Source organism: Oreochromis aureus, linkage group 13 (genome assembly GCF_013358895.1).
Source record: "Oreochromis aureus strain Israel breed Guangdong linkage group 13, ZZ_aureus, whole genome shotgun sequence".
NCBI classification, from domain to species: Eukaryota; Metazoa; Chordata; class Actinopteri; order Cichliformes; family Cichlidae; genus Oreochromis; species Oreochromis aureus.
Window position 1 is genome coordinate 3,006,017 of NC_052954.1, and position 16,707 is coordinate 3,022,723.

The window sequence follows — 16,707 nt, forward strand, 5'->3', positions numbered from 1 at the left end:
GCTTCTCAGCAGCACGGCGAAACAGGGAAAAAAGAGGTGTCATCGTCCCCGACCGAGGCAGCAGCGGTGGCGGCACACTGGGACGATAATGAACTCTCCTGCTCATCCTCCGACAAACCATGTCCAGGCCAGAACAGAAATTGTTTTGTGAGCTGGCTTTAGTTTTTGTCAACTCTCCGCAAAGTTGTAGAGTACATTGTTTCACCTCAAAAGTAAATGCAAAACTAATGTTGTGCTTCAGGCAGAAAGTTAAGTATCTGTTTAGGATCTCAGTTTCAGAGCCAGATAGAATCACTTGTTGGTTCTTGTCTGTCTTTGCTTAAGCAGTGTAGAACACCATCAGTTTATCCCTGGGATTGAACAACTTAATCATCAACAATATTCGAAGAGCTTTAATATGCGTCTTTATCAGATTCATATGCCCTCTCTGAACAATTCACCTGTCAATTTTATTCAGCACTCATAAAAAAAAAAGTTGTTTTTTTTAAAAGCACGTGTGTAAATTGTTACACCACTTAAAAACAAAGTATTATCTGGGGTGGGTGGGGGGTAACACAAAGTGAAAAGAAAACTACTAACAGCCACGAATTCGGCATCATTAAAACACTGTATTTTTTCACAAATTTCAAACGAATCAATTAGGCAACAAAAATGGCAGAAAAACCCTACCTGCTTCCACTGTGGTTCACACCTTTACTCACAAAAACAAAGTTACAGCAAATTTTGTAAATTGACACAGCTACAGCCCGCTGCCCAAACCACTGCAACTCACAGCCCAGGGAAATGGGAAGAAAAAAAGGGGCGTCGCATCTTCAGACGGCAGTATTTATGCAGTGGCTGACAAGCTGCAATACATCTCAGCTGCGGCTTATGAGGCAGACCTGGAACACAGAAAGAGGAGAAAAAGCTCTCTCACATGGGGAGAGCCCTTAGAGGTCAGCGACCGTAACTGTAATCCTTCAGTCACAATCTTGGGTTCAAGAGATTTATTCAAAAAATTCACAGCATCAAATTTGTAGTTCAGGTTTTTTGTACTGCTGAGTGTAGTCCCTTATCTCCTTTGTTACTTCTGCTATGTCTACTAATATTTTCATCCATTTTATTGTTCAAATCATTAATTGCAGCCAGTAGAGTATCATTTTCTGCCTCTTTGACTGACTGTCTTTGTCCATATTCCAACTAGCAACACATTGTTAGTGCCAAGGTTTAGGTCCCGATCTCAAAACCATCGTTACCAGCTGTAGCGGTTTGCTGTCAAAACATTTTAACAGGACAGTGGGTTTTAAACAAAGTCTATATATGTAAAAGATAAACAAAGCCACTGTAACATCAGCTGTTGGTGTGACAAGTTAGAGATAGCACTAGTCAATCACAAACCACGATCTGACCATACCCAGATTATCCCCTTTTCTGATTTTTTTTTTCTGTGAATAATAATTTTATTCATTAACAAGATTCTTTCAAACCACCAGCAATCCTGCATTCTGAATATTTTGTTGAATCGTCCACTGAAATCGACCAAATAATGACAACATCATGAGTCAGCCTAATAATATATCCTCTGGAGATTCAGAGGTCTGGAATTGGATCACAATGTCCTTCCGTCACAAGGTTTGGGATCCAGACACGGTTTGCTGACAGCAGTGACCAGCCATGGCCAATTCACCAACCGCTTTGGCAGCATTTGCTATGTTGCGCAACATGAAAACATAACAGTGGTTGGTCAGTTGTCACATAAAAGAGATTAAATGTGTCTGAGGGTATAACTAGAGAACAGCACTGGATGTCCCAGGAGCAAAGAAGGAAGCGCCTTTATTGTGGACCTTGTACTGAAAAAGCTTCTTCTGTGTGTGCTGCCCATCACCTCGTCTCCTCCTCCAACAAACCTCCACCTGACCGTGTATGTCCCTGCAGTAGCCAGTTGGGAGACCCTGTACATGAAGAGTGAGGCTGCACAGATGGGCCAGGCCCTTGAGGAGCCACTCTGATCCCCCATCACTTCCATCATCCTCCGCTTCTTCTCCGTGACAGCGTACCAGCGTCACTATGTTCCCCTGTAGCTGAGAGCAGACTGTGGCTCTGCAGTAGTGGCTGAAGTCCAGCACGGCTCCAGCGCTGACACCCAGACTCAACAGCACACTGACGTCATCCACCAGCAGAACAGGAGGGCCCCACTCTTCCACCCCTTCCTCCCCACCACCATCACTGCTCATACTCATACAGCCTCTGTAGGCCAACAGTAGGATCTCTGAGGAAGTACATAGCTTGACTTCCTGTTGTGGTGTCTTAAGATAAGATAAGATAAGATAACTCTTTATTGTCATTGCACAGTCATACGTAGTACAGTAGTACAATGAAATTGGAAAACTGTCCTACGTCGGCACTACATATAACACAACACGACACGATATGACACATCACAACGCAACACAAACAACACAACACAGTATATTAACTTAGTAAATAAAAAAAGAAGAATAAGTGTATGTGTATTGCACACTGTTATTATTGCACATTAATTATTATTGCACCTTGTTATAAATATAAATATTATTATTGTTATTGTTTTAAACATTGTTACCTCCCCCTAAAAGTCCAGGAGGTAGCCAATCAGGTCAGCTATTTGCATTGATCAGGGCTATTGCCCTGTTGTAAAAGCTGTCCTTGAGTCTGTTTGTTCGGGACCTCAGCAGCCTGAACCTCCTGCCAGACGGCAGCAGCTTAAACACCCGATGTCCTGGGTGTGTACAGTCCCGTAGGATGCTGCGTGCCCTCTTGAGACAGCGAGTGCTGTACAGGTCCTTCAGGGAGGGAAGAGGATGTCCAATGATTTTTTGGGCCATATTGATGACCCTCTGGAGTGCCTTTCTGTGTGCTGCAGTGCAGCTGGAGAACCATACACTGATGCAATATGTCAGCACACTTTCAATGGAGCAGCGGTAGAAGACGGTCAGCAGCTCCTTCTTCAGGTCCATTTTTCTGAGGATTCTCAGAAAGCGGAGACGCTGTTGGGCCTTCTTTAAGACCGCAGAGGTGTTAGAGCTCCATTGGAGGTCTGTGTCTATGTGCACACCCAGAAACTTGAAACTGGAGACCCTTTCCACGCACTCCCCGTTGATGCTGACAGGCTGCAGCTCAGACTTCCTCCTTCTGAAGTCAACTACCAGTTCTTTTATCTTGGTGGTATTGATGTCCAGGTTGTTATCTACACACCAATCTGACAGCCTCTGAACTTCAGCTCTGTACGCCGTCTCATCTCCCCCTGAGATGAGCCCCACCACGGTGGTATCATCTGCAAACTTGATGACTGTGTTGTCTGGGTGGGTACTAACACAGTCATGTGTGTACAGAGTGTACAGTAGGGGACTCAGTACACAGCCTTGTGGAGAGCCGGTGTTGAGGCTGAGGGCTGAGGAAAGATGAGGCCCCACTCTAACTCTCTGTACACAGTCTGAGAGGAAGTCTCTGATCCAGCGGCAGGTGGTAGAAGGAAGTCCAATTTCCAGCAGTTTAACTATTAGTCTGTCCGGGAGTATCGTATTGAAAGCAGAGCTAAAGTCAACAAAGAGCAGTCTGGCGTAACAGCCCTGCACTTCCAGGTGAGAGATGGTGGTGAGGAGCGTTGTAGCAATGGCATCTTCAGTTGATCTGTTAGCTCTATATGCGAACTGGAACGGGTCGAGTGTGGGTGGCAGGCAGGACATGATGTGACGTCGGACCAGTTTCTCGAAGCACTTCATTATAACAGGTGTTAGAGCAACTGGTCGGTAGCCGTTGAGGCTGCTAATGTTAGTACGCTTTGGCAGTGGGACAATTGTGGCTGACTTTAGGCACGGCGGGATGCAGGACTGGGACAGTGAAGTGTTGAAGATCTTAGTGAAGACCCCAGCCAGCTGGTCTGCACACTCTTTTAGGACCTTTGCGGTTACCCCATCTGGTCTGGCGGCCTTCCTGGGGTTCACTGCCCTCAGTGTGCGCCTCACCTCATATTCCTGCACTATGAGGCTTGGGCTGCTGCTGCTGTCCGATGTTTTTGCTGCTGCTGCCTCTGGTCCCTTCACCTCAAAGCGTGCGAAGAAGTGGTTCAGCTCCTCCGCAAGCTCCGCGTTACCCTCAGTCAACGTGGTATTGCAAGGTTTGTAGTTGGTTAAGTGCTGAACTCCCTGCTATACCTCTCGTGAGTTGTTGGTGCTGAAGTGGTCTTCGATCCTTCTCTTGTACGCTGCCTTGGCCTCTCTGATGCCTCTTTTCAACTCAGATCTGGCTGCACTGTAATGCATATGATCACCGGATCTAAAAGCGGCGTCACGTTGCTTCAGCAGGACCTGGACCTCTTTAGTCATCCAGGGTTTCTGGTTGGAATACACCCGGAGACGATTGTCCACAGTGACACTGTTGACACAGAAGTTAATATATATATATATACTGACCTTAAATCAGCGTGGTTGAAGTCCCCAGCTATAATGTGCACTGCGTTTGGATGGGAGTTCTGCTGGTTGCTTATTGTCTTGTGCAGCTCCTCCATGGCCGAGTTAGCATTAGCATCGGGTGGTACATACACGGCCGTTACCATGACAACAGTAAACTCACGAGGTATGTAGACGGGTCTGCACTTCACAGTCAAATATTCCAAATCCGGGGAACAATGGCTGTCTACAGTCTTTGTGTTTTTGCACCAGCTGTCATTGGTGTAGATCATTGACTGTAGAAAACATGGACGACGCGACCCCGCCTCGTCCCATTGTGCAAAAATGAAGCCAAATATCCCGCTTGTGGAGGCTGCCATCTTGCAAATTTGGAGCCAGAGGCCGTTTATCAATGCCCAAGTACGCGAGCACGGACTCGTGATTTGTACAGTCGGAACACCAGCGTACGTGATGATGTCACAGGGCCGGAGTTTTTACTGCCGTCCCCTCTTAATTTAACTGTAAGTAACATGTTATGAAGCTTAACTTTAATCACAGCCAAACCAGTTTACTCAGGAACAAATAAAACACTGAAATAAACCAAACATTAACATTTAGAAGTGATCTAAGTGACTTATATATCATTGTTAACCTCAGTAGTGAAACCTCTATTAATAAAAATAGTGTACATGTACATACGTGTACATACCTTAATAAAAACAAGCAGGTGAGATGTTAGAACGCTTTTATTTCTATTCTAGTGGACACTCAATACTATAGACAGCTGCTGGAGTTTCTTTAACCTGAGTAGTGAGAAGTCCGCGAGCGGTTTGGGGGGGGTTGGAAACGATGTGCCGGGAGTCCGCTGTTGAGTTTTGGACGAAATGCATTCTGGGATATTTAGCTGTCCCAAGTCTACACCGATGCATGCTCGATAAAACGGGCGGATCGAGAACACATCCGGGACTTTTTCGCGTTCTCGGCGTGATGCGTGCCAATTGGAACAGTACTTGGTCTCCGACTGATGACGTATCACGAGTACACGAGAACGCAAAATGCGCTGACAAGCACGCATATTGATAAACGCCCAGAGTCTGTGCAGTAGTGACTTGAGGTGGAGCGACTGTGTAACGCTCCCGCCCACACACCCTCTGGACGTGACCGCAAACACGCCCCTCTACACTTTTTACGTAGCCCGGCTGCTCCAGTTCTTTTGCTGGTTTACCGGCGGCTGACGACTCCTTTAATTAAGGTAAATACAACCATGTCACTGTTATAAAAAAAGACACACAGCTTATCATCTTATAGTTCTAAAATCACACTGTTGTTCATTCGTTTGCTAGATTAGCCGCTAGCATACGCACTGTGTTGGAGGCTTGTTGCTAGCTAGTTAGCGATGCTACACACCTGCTACTCTAATAGACTATTATTGAAGGATTCAGCATTTCTTATGTTTTTTTTAATCCATTTTTCTTCAGCGATGAGATCATCTGCACACTCTACAGAGGCCCAGAGTTACTGTTAATATCAAAAATGTAATGCTGTCCTTTGAGATTTTAACATATGGCTGTGAGTGTAATGGATCTAAAACTGTTTAAATCTTCAGAGCCCTCTACAGCCTGGTAACATGGAGACTTTAAAAACGGCAGCAGAACGTTTCAGTAGTGTAGTCTAATTTGTTCTTTTCATTTAATAATAGAGTCCATATTATATCAACAGCTACATTCAACCTGGAGAGAAACTAGTGAGGGAAACCATCAGGACTAAGCTGGGTTTCCTGGGTCCAGAGGTTTGGAGAAACTCCTTCCCTTTCTTCATCACAGCTGTCCTGTGCCAGAAGTTCTGTTGACCCACCCAAAAAGGCATCATTTAAGAAACACCAGGAACACTGAAGCTCATCGCATTGATGAAGCAGGACTCGTGATCTTCACCAGCAGCTCCCTCACAGGGAAATCTTCAGCACTCCTCCGTAGGCCCGCCCCAGGAGATGGACACATCCAGCATTTCATGAACACTGTGATGGAGACCTTTGGTTTGTGTAATGTTATAAATACTCGGATACTCCCCAGAGGCTCCAGACTTTTACATAAAGATATTATATTCAGTCCTGTAAGTTATATATTTAAAAATATATGATCCTCTCTGGTTACTCTGGGATGAATAACTCTGCATCACTTTATGGTAAATAACACACTATCTGCAAAAAACTGTGAAAGAATTCCAGATGACAAGTTTGTAGTTCAACATACAAGTGACGATCTTTGACCTTCATCAGGTTTTATTTAATTGTGTTAGAGAAAATCTCATATGCTCTTCATGCAGGTGAGTACATCAAGTGTTTAAAACGGAAGCTGTGCAGGTGTGAGATACAAACTGAGGTCCTGTTAATGCTGATATATAGTGACACAGTTACATGAGTGATTAAACCTTTTGTTTTTTTGTCTTTAACTTTATCAATAAAACAGCTGCAGCTTTCACTGACAGCACATGTGGTACTTTAACCTTTGTACTGTTTTCATCAGTTCATTTTGCAGTTAACATATGAACATGTTGGATGATCTGTCTGCTGTCACTGGGTGGTGCTGAGGTCTGAATCTGAGGGCAGCTCCTGTAATCACAAAGAGAACAGAACCATCAAACTCAGATATAAATTTTATCCCTCAAAATTGAAATAAAGCTGATTCTTCTGTCCTCACACACTCAGGATCTTGCCGGTTCGAGCCCCGGCTCGGACAGTCTCGGTCGTTGTGTCCTTGGGCAAGACACTTCACCTACCGCCTACTGGTGTTGGCCAGAAGGGCCGATGGCGCGATATGGCAGCCTCGCTTCTGTCAGTCTGCCCCAGGGCAGCTGTGGCTACAACTGTAGCTTGCCTCCACCAGTGTGTGAATGGGTGGATGACTGGGTATGTAAAGCGCTTTGGGGTCCTTAGGCGGGGCTAGTAAAAGCGCTATACAAATACAGGCCATTTACCATTTACAAGCTTTTAAAAAAGATGTTACTGTCTTTACAGATGTGGCAAGAGACTGAAAACATGCTGGTGTTTGCACATATTTAATAATCAGCTCTGCACAGGAGCCGTAGCAGGGTGCAGCCTGTTGCTTTTACAGTATAATACTTGTAATAAAAGTGCAGTAACAGTAATTAGTGACTGAGTAGCCCGGGGCGTTTCTCTTGATTTCTTTAGTAAATTCATTCACCTGCACAGATTAGCTAAACGAACCCCGACAGCCGAGTGCTCATTTTAGCTAGCTAGGTCTCAGGACCTAAGGACGGTAGTTACGGATTAGCTTACAAACACGTTTAACACTAGAATTACTGAGCCTTTTTTCCCTGGTGCAAGTCCCTACTACTAGATTTACTGGCCTGCGCAGATTTGCGTAAATTCCCCCCGACCTTAACACCTCTTGGCACCCCGCTGAGATTTTCACAGGTCGTCAGCTCCATTGTTCTCCTGCTTTTGTTGTGCAAACACACCCTCCCCCAACCCCTAACCATGAGAGATTCAAGTTTTTCCTTCCCTGCAAGGCTGCTTTCCTTCCTTACCTGCCTGCATGCCTGTCCATAAACATATATACACAGAGTTGTACATATATTTATATATTTATATAGCCACACCTTATATAATATGCATAAAGTCTAGTTATACACACAGACACATCTATATCATATATACACACACACACACACATATATATATATGTATGTATATATATATATATATATATGTTGGCATTTGTTTACTCAGATCCAAGGCAGGCCAAACCTCTGTGTTACAACCTACATACAAAAGACAGACATTCACAATATATGGGTACACAAGTCTGTTTTATTTCAAAGTGTTTCAAACTTTACAGGGTTTGCAGACCCAGTGTCCATCATCCCTGCATTTGGCACAGGTGAATTTCTTACATGTTGCACAGGTAAATCTGCTGCGATTCCTGTTGAAGCTTTCTTGCACCTGGCACTGTGTTGTCTTTACAGTCCCTGGCACAGCAGCTGCAGCAGCCTGCCTCTGTGCTAAGATTTCCTTGTGCTGAATGAATCGGCAACGAAGTTGCTGAGCTAGAAGACGCAGAAACAATCTTCTTTTGCCTGTCCACCCTGTACATGCCTTGTACAAAATGTAGGCATTCACTGCCGCCAGGTTCAGCATATTGTAGAAAACCGCTACTGGCCACCTGCGTGTTGCTGATCTTACAGAATACATCCGTGCCATTTGGTCCAACACGTCTACACCACACTGTAAAAGCACTGAAGTGGAGAATACTTCTCGCTTTGCAGTATCTTTTGCAAGTTGAGGAAGTTCACGCCGGACTTTATTCACCGTGCCCAGTAACGTTGTTTTGCGCTGCAGCAGTCTGTGCGACAGTGACAGTGAAGTAAAGAAATTGTCCGTTGTGACATTTCTTCCATCATCCAAAAACGGCTCCATCAGTTTCATGACCACGTTCTCTGCCAGCCTCTCTCCCTTCTGACGACTGGGGTCCTTTCCCAAGTAAGGAGATGCACTGCAGACATATTTGGTGTCCAAATCCGTGGCCATCCAGAACTTGATCCCAAATTTGTCTGGCTTGGTTGCAATATACTGGGTGAATGGACAACGAACCTTGGTAGGGAACAGCTGTTCATCTATGGTCATGTGTTCCCCTGGAGTGAAACTCTTAGCACAGTTCTCGTTGAAGCGTGTCCAGATGTCGGGAGATCGCTGCAAATTTGTCTGTTTTCACCCGTTCTGCCCGCGTGTCCCTGTCATCAAATCGAAGGTGTTGCATAATTGAAATGAATCTATCTCGGGGCATTGTCTCTTTGATTAGTGGCACCAGAAAACTTTCTGACCAGCAATCCACAATGGCACCAACAGGACACATGATTGCTCTTACAAACAGGATTGAAATGAATGCCATAAGTTCATGAACTTAAAGCATAAAGTCTAGTTATACTTTATATATATATATATATGTGTGTATGTATATATATACACACACACACACACACACGTACGTAGATAGATATGTGTGTGTGTGTGTGTGTGTGTGTGTGTGTGTGTATACACCAATAATATTTTTGAATACACGTGTCCATATTTATGTTTCCAGATTGTTTGTATACTGCACTTTCTATACTGTGCTCTGTCCACTTTTTGCAATGACAATGCAGATTTTCCACTTGTGGGACAAATAAATGCAGATTTGCTGTGTGTGTGTGTGTGTGTGTGTGTGTGTGTGTGTGTGTGTGTGTGTGTGTGTGTGTGTGTTTGTGCAACATTGGCATTTGTTTACTTAGATCCAAGGCAGGCCAAACCTCTGTGTTACAACCTACATACAAAAGACAGACATTCACAATATATGGGTACACAAGTCTGTTTTATTTCAAAGTCTTTCAAACTTTGAAACGAACCTTGGTAGGGAACAGCTGTTCCCTACCAAGCATTTCTTGCAGCTGGCAACAACGGTCGTGCATTCAGTATAGTTGTGACTTCCGCAAAAATGTGGTCAAAATCTCATGAGTAAGTTGAAGCATTTCTATCAGGCATTTCTGAAAGTTGTAACACAGAGGTTTGGCCTGCCTTGGATCTGAGCAACTCTGAGTGAGCAAATGCAAATGTGCCAGGCCTCAAGGACAATGGGTGGTTAGCACAACAAAAGCTGTAGGAGAAACAAGCTGACGACCTGTGAAAATCTCAGCAGGGGTGCTTAACACCTCGGGACTTGCACCAGAAAATAAAAAAGCCAGTAATTCTAGGGGGTATTGGGTTTAGGGAAGTTACGCAAATTTGCGCAGGATAGTAAACCTAGTGTTAACTTACCGAAAACGTGCAGCGGGGCCTCGGGTCCTTCTGTCGGGTAGTCCAGTTTACTGAAGAGCACCTCAGGCTGTCAGGTTAAAACACTCGGTCGTGTTTTCGTAGCGTAAACGCTGGCCCTCCTCTCAGAGCCTACGCTCTATCTGCTATTCCCGAACAGAGATACGCAAGTTTCTCCGTGACTGCAGCTGTCAGTCAAAGCTGCTATGATGACGTTTCACCCCAATTTAACATCACCGCGGTAGGAATTAGAATCAAACTTATGGGAAAGGAGGCCCCCTGGACATCAATCAGCATGATGAGAACTATTGATAACAAAAGAAAGAATCTTTGGAAAAAAATTATCTAAGGAGAATAAATTTATTTTAGTCTGACCCCAGTCCCATCCGCTAACATGGAGGAGGCGGGGTTTATGACCTATACTGCAGCCAGACACCAGGGGGCGATAGAGACGTTTTGGCTTCATTTTTGGGGAGCTGTTGCGTCGTCCATGTTTTCTACAGTCAATGGTGTAGATGCATAAACCCCCTCCTTTGATCTTAACGGAGTGGCCGTTCCTGTCGTGACGGTGGACCATGCGGCCTGCTAGCTCAGAGTCCGGAATTGATGGCTGCAGCCAAGTCTCTGTGAGTAATATTATGCTTGAGGAATCAAAATAGATAGCGACTCCTTCAGTCCCTCTAGGAAAATCAGCTGACTCTTTTCCCTTGCCTGTGTTAAACTTACACCCAGCCTTTGACTGATTGCACTGTAGTGACTGAAGGACTGCACCAGACCCAGAAAGCGCATCGCGCTCGCAGGTAGAAAGAGAGGAAGTGGTGAATGAGGAAAGAGGCATCACTCTGTCTGTCAGACACTAAAATAAATTCCCCTTGGGTGAACCTGTCAGGAGTGGCGTTCAGGATGCTGCTGAGCTCTGTAAACATAGCTAACCTTGGAAGCTAAGCTAACTGTAAATAATACAAGCTAAACGGTTTAAAAGTGGCACACACCAGGAGATTTTAACAGAAATTAACCGACATGTCTTTTTTATACATATATGGGATCAAATTGAAGGCTTGCGATTCTATTTTTAATCAATCAAAGATTAGAAAGCTTTACTCCACAGCCTTTGCTTTCTGCTTGTTGTTAACATCTGGAAATTTAAACCAAAGAGATCTCACTCCGACCCTTTATCAGGGAAAATCTTTTCAATCATTTTCATAATGTTTTTTTATTTTGGCACATTACAGTCAAGCTATAATGAAGACAAATATTAAGGCAAATCTTAATATTTGACTTAGGATCATACTAAAAAAAATTCCACTACGGGCTAGCAAACAGGAAAGCGTGGTAGCTAGTGCACATCATCCAAATTCATGGGCTGCATCCTCCTGAGGAACCGGCCTTCGCGGTCTACGTGGGCCGGGTCCTTAGAAGGTCGGTGTGGGAATTATATCATTTTTATATCATGTTTATTCTTTTATATCCTTTTGTTAGGCTTTGACCAGTGGCCGTTGATGAAAACATTTATTCCATTTATTAAACATACAGTTTTAATCATGTTATTACACACATTGCATATGTGCTCATAGGAGTTAAGCACTCAGTCCTGTGAAGGTCAGGAGCTTCGTTCAGCGTGATGTCTGAACTGATATATTGTAGGAATGACTTGGAGTGCTGTGAATGAATGCACAACATGCTTACACACACACAGAGACATTAAGTACAATTTCTAGGGTAAAGGTTTAATATATCTTGCTTTGTCTTTGCTTAGCAACGAGTGACACAGAAGGTGTTAAAGATAAGCTTGCCATGAATAAGTCTACAGGAAACATCTGGAGAAGTCAGACAACCATATAGGGCAGAATGTTGTTGAACACGGAAACTTGTTTAACTGTCATTAATTATAACCTATGCATGTGATGTTTTCTCTAATGCAAGAAGGGGCGTGAACCCTGACATAATAAAACCATTTGGAATTTATGCTGTGACGGAGATCTGTGTTGACAATATTGAGCTGTGTATCTTCGCACACATGTGTTTAATAAAATCATTGTTTTGACGCACTTGGACCAGTGGTCATTTGTCTCACACCTCAATTACGAACCGGGACATCGGGTAGGCCGGAAGTAAACAGCCGTGGAATTGGACGGTCTAGCCTTCTGATTAGCGTCACCGCTGTCTTGGTGGAGTTTAATAAACTCGGCCGTCTACTCCTTGCTATCTAAAATATAACAGGACACTGGCGTAAATTCTCGACCATCTCACACTTCTGTTTAATCAGTTTTCTGTTTGACGTTTATTCAGCTGTGTGAAAACCACCCGGGGGATTAATAAAGTTTTATTTTATCTAATCTAATCTAATAACTTTAATCTCAGCCAAACCAATTTACTCACGAACAAATAAAACATTGAAAAAAGCCAAACAATAATATAATTTTTAGGTTGTCTAAGTGACTTATATATTACGTTTAACCTGAGTAGCGAAAGTTCGTAGTGATCTGAAAATGATGTGCCGGGAGTTGTGCCGTTCTCGGCAGCTTCAGTGACCCTCAAGCTCTCGGCTAGCTATCAAGCTGGTGGGTAACAGACGTCTCCGAAAACGTCAAAGCACTTTTGCAAATATGTGATATCTTGATAAACCGAGCAGATATTTGAAGTTTACACACCCACATTCTCGCCTGAAAATATGTTAAAAGTTTATTTTGTGACCCAGAAAGATTAATAAGAATAATTTTAAAACTTAGTAGCGGCTGCCATTGCCGGAAACTGGAGTTTGGCTGCGCCGCGCTATGAATTATGGGATATGGTGGGCCACGAAGGACACACCCGACCCATCCTTCAAATTCGGGGAAAAGGAGGACGCATTTGTTGGCTGCATTCAGAGGAGTCTACAAATTTGGACAGCCTTCGGCGCGTCGCTGTGACGTAATCGGCCTACAAATGCTTCCTCAGGAGGATGCAGCCCATGAATTTGGACGTGACCACAGTCTTCGTAAGCACATGGCAGCTTCTTCGGTCTTGCCGTCTTATTGTCGTGTGCAAGCAGCACCACATGCTGGTGGTACTGTGGTAATGCCTTTTCTGAAAATTAAAATGTCCAAAATATTTAACTTAATGTTTTTTTCACTGCCACCCAAAATCAGTTACTGAGCCCATAAACTCAACAGGAAAGTGTTTACATTGGTAAGGCTGAGGACCCTAAGACATTAAAAAGCACTGTATGAATGTGTGTGTAATTGGGAGAATGAGGCCTGTAGTAACAAGTGTGTTTAAAAGGGTACCTCAGGTAATAGACCAGGTCATTACTAATTGGAGGGTTGGTGGTTCGATCCCTGGCTGCTCAGTCTACATGCCAAATGTCCTTCGGCAAGACAGTATCTCCAAGTTGCAGGAATGGCTGTGAATGTTAGTCAGCACTTACACAGAAAAGGGATAGAAAAAATTATCAGTGGGTGTGAATGAGGCATGTTGTATAAAGCAGAAAAGCCCTATATTAGAACTTGTCCTTGAATCAGTTAAATAGTTCATTAGAGCAGAAAAGAACTATAAAAGTGCCAGTATATTTATCATTTATTTCAGGCTTCAGTAACAGGTACTTTTAGTGGATTTAATCTAAACTTTAAAAATATGTTTGTTGATCGACTTCCATAGAATAAAAGAACAGGATTGGTGCTAAAAAATCATTGAATGTAGAATCTGCTTCACCTCAGGGCTGGGATACTACTCTGTGATTTTCACAATAACTTTTTCTCTTTTTTTTTTACCACAAAGACTAATGCAATTAGCTTGGTAGTAGGTAAAACAATGTTTGTGGTTGCTTCACAGTAGGTGTCTTAAATTTATGTGTAAGAACAAAAAGTAAGGAAAATGAAAACTCAGTTTAAATCTAAATCTGCTTTTGTTTCCAGTCTATGTAGTACACTGTACTAGTCAGCCCTTAGCTAGTGATAACTTATTGTGCACTAGTCTTTAAGTCTACTATGTGGATTGTAATGAGACGTAAGAAGTTATTGACTGTGCACATCACCAACACCAGGTCATATTTGGAAGATCAGTTTAGCATTTTTTAGCAATTCACCTTTTAAATGAAGCATTGAAAACTTTCAGGATTGTGGAAATGCTTTTTATGAAAACTCTAAATGACTGTTCTTAATACCCACTTCCGAATTCTTTCTCTCCAGGTTCTGAGGTGATTAAGGTCGAGGCTACAGGTTCTGATGAACCAAATAATGCCAACTCAGAGATCCGTTACCGTATTCTGAGCCAGGACCCACCCCTGCCCAGTCAGAACATGTTTGAAATCAACCCAGTTAGTGGAGCCATCGGAGTTGCTGGCACTGGACTAGACAGAGAGGTTGGCCTTCCCAAATATATTTCACCTGTGCCAAAATAAGTGTAACACTGGCTTGTTAGCTTTATTCTGCTTGTCTGTAAAATGACAGCAACATTTTTTAGCTTCAATGCTGATCACTTGAACTCATTATGTGACTTGTCCAACAGAAATACCCAAAGTACACTTTGGTGGTAGAAGCAACAGACATGGAGGGAGAAGGTCTTTCTGCACAAGCAAAAAAAATCCTCACGGTGACAGGTGGCAGCAGCAATGCTCCTGACAGTGGCAGTAACATGGAATCAAACACTGCACACGTTTTTCCAGATGTTTTCTTCACTGAGATGCTGAGGACCCTAATCCTACTAAGTTAATTGAAGTTCAATTCAATTCAATTCAATTCAATTTTATTTATATAGCGCCAAATCACAACAAAAGTCGCCTCAAGGCGCTTCATAGGTATAGAGAAAAACCCAACAATCATATGACCCCCTATGAGCAAGCACTTTGGCGACAGTGGGAAGGAAAAACTCCCTTTTAACAGGAAGAAACCTCCAACAGAACCAGGCTCAGGGAGGGGCGGCCATCTGCTGCGACCGGTTGGGGTGAGAGAAGGAAAACAGGATGAAAGACATGCTGTGGAAGAGAGACAGAGGTTAATAACAGATATGATTCAATGCAGATAGGTCTATTAACACATAGTGAGTGAGAAAGGTGACTGGAAAGGAAAAACTCAATGCATCATGGGAATCCCCGGCAGCCTACATCTATTGCAGCATAACTAAGGGAGGATTCAGGGTCACCTGGTCCAGCCCTAACTATATGCTTTAGCAAAAAGGAAAGTTTTAAGCCTAATCTTGAAAGTAGAGATAGTGTCTGTCTCCTGAATCCAAACTGGAAGCTGGTTCCACAGAAGAGGGGCCTGAAAACTGAAGGCTCTGCCTCCCATTCTACTTTTAAATACTCTAGGAACAACAAGTAAGCCTGCAGTGCAAGAGCGAAGTGCTCTAATAGGGTGATATGGTACTACAAGGTCATTAAGATAAGATGGGGCCTGATTATTTAAGACCTTGTAAGTGAGGAGCAGGATTTTGAATTCAATTCTGGATTTAACAGGAAGCCAAAACAGGAGAAATCTGCTCTCTCTTTCTAGTCCCTGTCAGGACTCTTGCTGCAGCATTTTGGATTAACTGAAGGCTTTTCAGCGAGTTTTTAGGACATCCTGATAATAATGAATTGCAGTAGTCCAGCCTGGAAGTAATAAATGCATGAACTAGTTTTTCAGCATCACTAAGAGACAGGATATTTCTAACTTTAGAGATGTTGCGCAAATGGAAGAAAGCAGTCTTACATATTTGTTTAATATGTGCGTTGAAGGACACGTCCTGGTCAAAAATTACTCCAAGGTTCCTCACAGCATTACTGGAGGCCAAGGTAATGCCATCCAGAGTAAGAATCTGCTTAGATACCATATTTCTAAGATTTTCAGGGCCGAGTATAATAACCTCAGTTTGATCTGAATTAAGAAGCAGAAAGTTAGCGGCCATCCAGGTCTTTATGTCTTTAAGACATTCCTGCAGTTTAACTAATTGGTGTGTGTTACCTGGCTTCATGGATAGATAGAGCTGCGTGTCATCTGCATAGCAGTGAAAATTTATGCTATGTCTTCTAATGATGCTGCCTAAGGGAAGCATGTATAATGTAAACAGAATTGGTCCTAGCACCGAACCCTGTGGAACTCCATAATTGACGTTAGTGTGTGAAGAGGACTCTCCATTTACATGAACAAATTGGAGTCTATTAGATAGATATGATACAAACCACTGCAGTGCAGTACCTGTAATACCTACACCATGTTCTAATCGCTCTAATAGGATATTATGGTCAACAGTATCGAACGCTGCACTGAGGTCTAGCAGGACAAGCACAGAGATGAGTCCACTGTCAGAGGCCATAAGAAGATCATTTGTAACCTTCACTAAAGCTGTTTCTGTGCTGTGATGAGCTCTGAAACCTGACTGAAACTCTTCAAATAAGCCATTCCTCTGCAGATGATCTGTTAGCTGTTTGACAACTACTCTTTCAAGGATTTTTGATATGAAAGGAAGGTTGGAGATTGGCCTATAATTAGCTAAGACTGCTGGGTCTAGAGATGGCTTTTTGAGTAAAGGTTTAACTAC

General features: G+C 43.3%; 1 pseudogene; it reads right to left on the minus strand.

Moving 5' to 3' along the window:
- Positions 1-1,766: 1,766 nt before the first annotated feature.
- Positions 1,767-11,138, minus strand: LOC116322280 (annotated as a pseudogene).
- Between the last annotated feature and the right edge of the window lie 5,569 nt (positions 11,139-16,707).